Here is a 6,723-nt window from a genome sequence, read left to right as displayed (position 1 = left end):
GACTAAAATATCTGTACTGGCCTTCTCTGAAGCTTTCTTAGCAGACTTTTCTTCCTAGAGCAGTACAGCTCCTGGGGTGGGCAGTTTGGGCTGAAAACTTATGGAGAAACCTGAGAAATTACAATATTGAAGTTATAAACTGCTGTATTTAATGATTAAAAAAAGTTGTTGTTCAATACTGCTTTAGCTATGGACTCAAACACATTAAATACTGTGTCCATTGGTGTATAAAAATTATTTACCCGAAACTGACTTAAGCACTGAAAAGAACACACCTGAAGCTTGGAGTTCGTAAACTAATGGTGAGATGTATTAGTAAGGAAGTGAAGCTACTGCCCTCTTCATCCTTTTTGTAGTCCATCCCTCATAATACTGCAAATGGAGAATGGAAGGTCATGTCAGCACTCCAGTGCTACTGGTAGTTCACAGGCTATTGGATAAGTCAAAACAGTGTTTTCTGGGAGCAGAGCTAGGCAGAAGCTATGCAAAGAATTTGCAAAACAAAAAACATTTCTTATGATGACTGCTTTTGCAGAACCAACCACCTACTTAATCTCCTAATCCTGAAACTTCCTGTCACTCCTCTCATTTGCCAAAAGCTGTAACTGTTCTCTTCCTCAGAGCCAGCATCCCCATCAGTGTCGCATCTGGGACATCTCACCTGCTGAGCATATGGGACTGTGGAACAGACCTGGGCAGTAAAATCAAGAGTGCTCGGTCTATGCATGAGTTATATAGTTATTCTTTCTTACATGTGCGTGAAGGGTGGCAAGGTTCCAAGAGCTTCTCTGCCATAATTTCCAACGCTAGAATTAGAAATAATCAAGTTCTGCATGGGGTCAGTTCCACCTGCAACTGTAGGCAACCAAGTACTTGATGTTAAGACCAGCCCTGCTTTTATCTTAACTCAAGGTGTGAGTTGTTTCCTCGGCTCCTTTGTCCTGTTTCATGTTTCAGTGCACTGAATCACACCTTGCCAGTGCAAGCAATCCTTGGCCTCAGGTTAGATTCTTGAATGTGTATTTTTGCCTGTTTGGAGGAAATTGAACAGTATGAGTCACATCAGAGAGTTCCCGAAATGAGAAGTGGAGATAAGATTTTCTGGCTCCTGGGGTTTCACTCCAGACAGAGTGGAGACTGTCTTAGGCAGCCTGAGAAATTCCAGCTTCTTTGTAGCAGTTGTATTGCCTACCTTATTCACACTTAATGAGACACAGAGGCTGAGGGATGAGTATGTTTTGGGAAATTATCTTTTCTTCCCATCTAGACCTCGGGGAAAACTTGTGCCTTAGACCTTTTGTCTCTGAATTTTTAAAGAATTAGTGTTTCAAGCTCCTCTCCAAACAGGAAACACCTTCACTACTGGCACCAGAACTCCTTTTCCCCTCAAGGCTGTCTAAAGCTCTTACTCTTCCTCTTCTACTGAGTGTTACTGTGGGTGAAGCTGGATTTTTTTCATGACTCCAAAATTTCAAGTTACAGCTCTTTGCCATGGGTTAAATGTCTGTTATACAAACTATTTTGACATAAATACTTATGAAGTTTTTAATTTAGGAATAACAAATATAGCTTCTAGAATAGAGATGGAGCTGGGTTACTCAGAGGTACTTAATTCTCTATTTTTGTCCGTTGACATAAAAGCATCATTAAAATGTTTAAAAAGGAAGACTTAGAAATATGTAAATGCAGATGTAATCTTATAATGTAGGTAAAGAACTGTTCTTTAAAAAAGACGTGGAAAATGAATCTCTGTCTCTTTCTATATGTACATATGTACATGTATATCTTCTGGTTTCCTGAGATCCCACCATATCCTGTATTTATCTTATTTTTGTGATTTCAGCAAGTTCAACAGAGAATTTTAGATAATCTAAAATAATTTCCCACTGCATCCCATTTTCATAAGCTATTGATAAAGATATTGACAAATGTTTCTCAAACCAAGACTTAAAAATCTCCAACAGAAAGCTAGACTCTACAAAACTCCTGTTCTAGCATTTAATGGCCGCCTTATTTAGAAAAATTTCCTTTAAAACTTTGTCACTACAAATCAATCCAACTGCTACTTGTTATGCACCAAGTGAACATAAAGAATTGTTCATCACATGCCTCCTAAGTACTCTAAAATACCTTTTAGGTTTCAAAGATTGAATAGATTTCTTTCCTCTATCATCCTTTTCTACAGTGGGGTGGGAATAAAACAGTTAAATGCCTTGGGTGTTTCTACATAGGCCATATTTTCTGAACATGTGTTACTTGAACTGTGATCGGTGGCAAACTGGTAGTTCCTAAGATTAGATCACTTACAATCTCCTTACAAGTCAGACAAGCGTTCATATTTTGTTTGCTTCCCTGAAAACATATGAGGGTGTTCGTAAGAAATAAAATTAGTAAATCGTATTCTTTTTGGTATTGTTTGAAAATAGTGTCAAGATTGTATGAGATGGTCCTAGCTTCTTTTCCAAAAAAGAATAAAAACTTGATCTAGTTCTAAATAATCAACTGTGTTGCTTAGGATTTGATTTTATTTTGTCTGCCTGTATCTTTCTAAAATTGCAGTACTTAAGATCAGGTGCAATACACCATAAGAGATTTGGCAATGGCAGATTGGATGGAATAATTGCAAATTTTGTCTTAAATAAAACATTCCTATTAATACATATCAGAACAGAATTTCCTATTTTTAAAAATGACAACAAATCATTAACCCATATTGAATTTGTGATCTGCTATAACTCCTAGTTCCTTTTCTACAATGCTCCTGCCTAGCCAGCAGTTTCCCAGTTTGTCCTTTGGAACCCTTGCACTTCCTCAAAGCTTGGTGTCATCTGCAAATTTTCTAAGCATTTTAGTTGATATTTTGCCATCCAACTTAAATTAGCTCAAGTTAGTTCAGGATAAGCCCTTGCAGGACCCATTTGTATAGTCCTCTCAGACTGACAGTGATCTTTGAAAAACTGCCCTTTGAGTAGTGGTTACGTCTCTTGCATGCTCGTTTTATGTGATTTCAGCTAAGCACTATTTCACTTGTTTCCTTATAAGAGTGTCTCATGGGACAGTATTAAGTCTTAATTATAGCAAACTATAGGACACTATTGTTTCTCTGTTACTCAGCCTTGAAGTACAAACTAGATTGATTTGCCAAGAGTAAATCAATCATATCAATGTCAGTTGTTCTTCACAGCTTAGTAGCCTTCTGCTGATTTTTCAATTGTTTTCTTTAATATTTTTCCAGTATCGTTCTAGTATCTTTTCTGGGTGCTCGTGTGGAAGGCCTGGCTTCTAATTACCTTGATCTTCCTTTCCTAGATACAGAGATGCAATATTTGCTTTTTGTCAGCCCTGTTATACCTTTCCTTGTACTCTCAAATGTAATTACTGAGAGTTTGGAGATAATTTGGTTGGATCCTTAAACAGTAACTTGATTAGCTGTAACTAGCCTAAACAGTCTTCACTCCAGTCTTTCCATACTCTGACCTGTTCTCTTTTCCCAATGCATAACACTATTGCAGTGAGTATCTGTTAACTTTTCTCTGTATAGAAAGAAATGACATTTGACATGTCGTCTGTCGATTGCTGTCCTTCTTTAAATAGCAGACCTGGCTGGTTTTTGTTATTCTTACTCCTAATGCGTTTATATAGCCTTTTCTTACCTTTTATGTCCCGTAGTGGGCTATCAACTAAACCTTCTAACTGGAGAATTAATTGCTGTTAGATAATTCTTGTTAGGCACCTCTGTCTGTAAGGGAAAAAGAGGTGATCTAGGGTATTCCCATTCACTTGTGGAAAGCTGGGCTTTCACTTGTGCAAATGAAGGTCTGGAGCGTATAGGAACAAGAAGTGTTCAGCATTTCTAAAAATTTGACTTGATTTAGATTTAGAGTCTCCCATTTTTCTGGCAGAAAGGAATTGGATTAATTTTAAGCAACTATGTCTGTGTTCATGTAGCACAAGAGGAGAGTGGACAACTGCACCCAGCTCAGTGCAGCACAAGAAACGAGGCTCTTATATTCTCAAATCAATTGGCAAAGGAAGAAAAAAATGTGAAATAATGAGAAAAGAATAAATCAGTAACATGGAAACCAGCTAAGAGGCAGGCTGGATGGCACTTCTGGCTTGAATATCTGCAGTTCAACCTAAGTAACTGTATCAGAGGTATTTTTCCTGAAATACCTACGTAACTTAGGATCCAATATGAGCTTCAGCTCACAGGACTCCCAGTCTTCCTGAACAACAGGGTTGAAGTTTTTAAGTGTCTTTGACTTTTAATAATGAGATTTTAACCTCTCAGTTATATGCTTTTGAAAATGCTTTTCAGGCTTTCTTTTTTCTGAAAATTTTGAATTTATAGTCATCTTCCATTATATCAAAAGGAGATAAAAAATATAATCAGTGGATGGCAGAATTCCCTGGGAAAAACCGAAAAGAGCCCCATGTCAGTGATGTATAAGGGAATACTGCCAAGAAAAAGAGGCAGTCTTTTTTTAGGCTGGAGTTTTTACAGGCATATTGCTTTTAGGCTTTGGTGTTTTGTTTTTTTTGTGTGGTTTTTTTATCTGCTGCAGACAAGAGGTCTCAGACAGCCTTTGTGAAGGAAGACTATTGTAAACCATGAAACGTTCTCTTCCTTCCTCCAGAGATTCCACTGGCAAAGTGATTCTGATAAAAGTTTCTTCCACTCAACTTCAGAGCTTCTGCCACGAGAAGGATGAGCACTTACCAGTAGGAAGTTCATAAAACAACATGAAAAAGTGAATCCAACACAAAAAGTGTTGGGTTGACGGTTGGACTCGATGATCTTAGAGGCCTTTTCCAACCTCAATGATTCTATGATTCTATCTCCAGGAAAAGGTGTAAGATTTTCTGCCTTCTGGCTCCAGAGAGGATATAAACTGTTCTGGAGTTGTCTATAATTTTTCTGTGTATACAATTATAACAGCTGATCAATGTTTTAGGAAAAAAAAAAGGCTGGCCTATCAAAACTCATTATCATTAGTTTGTATTAGGACAATGTTTACAGAACCCCTGTGAAATTAGACCCTGCTGCATGATGTACTGTACAGGTGCATTAAAAGTACCAGCCTCTATTAGGAGGGTTTACAATCTGAAGAACACAGACAGAGAAAGGTTGGCAGGCAGGAAATGTTTTCATTCCCAATTTACAGATGAGCAGCTGAGGCTAAAGAAATAGCAGTCCTGATCTGATGCTACCTGGAAGTCTCTGGGAGTCTGGTTGTTCTGAGCAAGGCTGGCCCAGGCCTGGGCTTGCAGAATGCATCTGTGGCATAGCCAAGAGTTAACCTCAATTTTCCAGAGTTTCTGATGGTTTATTTGTGATTCTAGCTTTGTTAGTTCACACCTGCTAGAAAGTGTTCCTCTCCTACAAATATTCAGTATGTTGTTTTTAATCTTCACTCTAGTCCGTAACTGACTCTGACATGCTTTCTAGGACTTTGTTGCAATTTCTAGTAAACTCTCATATTTTGATAGTAATTGAGGCTGTTTTAGAATGTGCTCTATCCTCTTTTCTGTGATGGATTCCTTTGGGCAGAGATCTATTAAGGTATGGCTACTTGACAAATATTTTTTTGTGAAAAAATTGGGAATTGATACCAGCTGAGATCTTAGCTTGGGATCCAGGAGCCACTGATTTTTATTCTGTAAGAACAGGTGGAGGCTCCAAATTAAGAGCTCCAACATGCACTGTATAAGCTATAACTATGCTTTACAGATATGAAGTGGGTGCTACCCTATGTCCTCCTGTTGCTGACAGCCCTTGTTGAGTCCTTTTAATGTCGAGCCTCATTAACCCTCACCCATAATTGTGAATCTTTGTCTGGGATACCAGTTTGGCAACTGGAGTGTCTGGTAGAGTCTCCATAGTAAGTGCCTGAGTGGACATGGAACAAGGGATGGGGTGACATGGCTGATCAGGGCACAAGAGAATAATACCACTTTGTATTGACCAGGGTTGGGAGGGCTGGGGAATGTGGACTCTGTGACAAGCTTCTAGTGTTGTACCTTTGCACAGGGTTGATGTCATAGCTTAACCCCAGCTGGCAACTAAGCACCACACAGCTGCTTGCTGCCTCCCCCCAGGTGGAATAGGGGAGAGAATTGGAAGGGTAAAAGTGAGAAAACTCGTGGGTTGAGATAAAGGCAGTTTAATAGGTAAAGCAAAAGTCACGCATGCAAGCAAAGCAAAACAAGGAATTCATTCACTACTTCCCATCCGCAGGCAGGTGTTCAGCCACCTCCAGGAAAGCAGGGCTCCATCATGCGTAACAGTTACTTGGGAAGACAAACGCCATCACTCCGAACGTCCCCGCCTTCCTTCTTCCTCCCCCAGCTTTATATGCTGAGCATGATGTCACATGGTATGGAGTATCCCTTTGGTCAGTTGGGGTCAGCTGTCCCAGCCGTGTCCCCTCCCAGCTTCTTGTGCACCCCCAGCCTACTCGCGGGTGGGGTGGGGTGAGAAGCAGAAAAGGCCTTGACTCTGTGTAAGTGCTGCTCAGCAATAACTAAAACATCCCTGTATTATCAACACTGTTTCCAGCACAAATCCAAAACGTAGCCCCATACTAGCTACTATGAAGAAAATTAGCTTTATCCCAGCCAAAACCAGCACAGTTGACAACCGAGTTAATATGTCTATTACTTGTGATGCCCATTCCCTACTTACAGCCCTCAACAGTACTTTTGAGACCTCTGTAACAGAGG

The sequence above is a fragment of the Aptenodytes forsteri genome, unplaced genomic scaffold (assembly GCF_000699145.1).
Source record: "Aptenodytes forsteri isolate BGI_AS27 unplaced genomic scaffold, ASM69914v1 Scaffold95, whole genome shotgun sequence".
NCBI lineage: Eukaryota > Metazoa > Chordata > Aves > Sphenisciformes > Spheniscidae > Aptenodytes > Aptenodytes forsteri.
This window is presented reverse-complemented; position numbering follows the sequence as displayed.